General features: G+C 39.5%; 1 protein-coding gene across 1 annotated transcript in view; it reads right to left on the bottom strand.

The window, feature by feature from the left end:
* Nucleotides 1–522, bottom strand: part of galnt14 (UDP-N-acetyl-alpha-D-galactosamine:polypeptide N-acetylgalactosaminyltransferase 14 (GalNAc-T14)) — a 124514-nt gene that overhangs the window by 44444 nt on the left and 79548 nt on the right. The gene's annotated exons all lie outside the window — the stretch shown is intronic.

A 522-nucleotide genomic window follows, 5' to 3' on the forward strand; every position in this document is an offset into this window, starting at 1 on the left:
CCACTAAATCCTGAACACTGGTCCCTTGAAATTTAATTCTCATTGAGGGCCACAGGGAGATAAAGTTACTCCTACTGTTGCTGCTACTGCTCTCTCTATTATTGTGTTGTGAAAAGAACAAATATGAAAACAACGATTTTGGAAAGAAAAACCTTCAGTCACACCGTGTCAAAGTTTAGTGGCCCTGAATGACTGACAACCTCCATCAGAGCCCTTTGAACCAGAACGGTCGCGCTCCTCTCCACTGAACGTCTCCTTTCGAGTGTGAAACTGCAAACTTTTTGTGAAAAAAGACAAGAAAATACTTTGACCTAGACAGACTTTTTTTGATCCATGGAAATTTCTTTAAAAACTTATATTTTGAGCTGGAATTTAGAAAAGTTCAGTCAGGACTCTCAACATCAACAGTTTGGCTCCTTCAATTTTGTTCTCTTCTTCAACATTGGTATAATGCTACCGACTAGAAAAACCGCTGCCAACTTCACAAACCAACTACAGTAGTAAAACAGTGGTGGATGGAAA

This window comes from Morone saxatilis, unplaced genomic scaffold, assembly GCF_004916995.1.
Source record: "Morone saxatilis isolate NCDOM2014 unplaced genomic scaffold, NCSU_SB_2.0 Contig7, whole genome shotgun sequence".
NCBI lineage: Eukaryota > Metazoa > Chordata > Actinopteri > Moronidae > Morone > Morone saxatilis.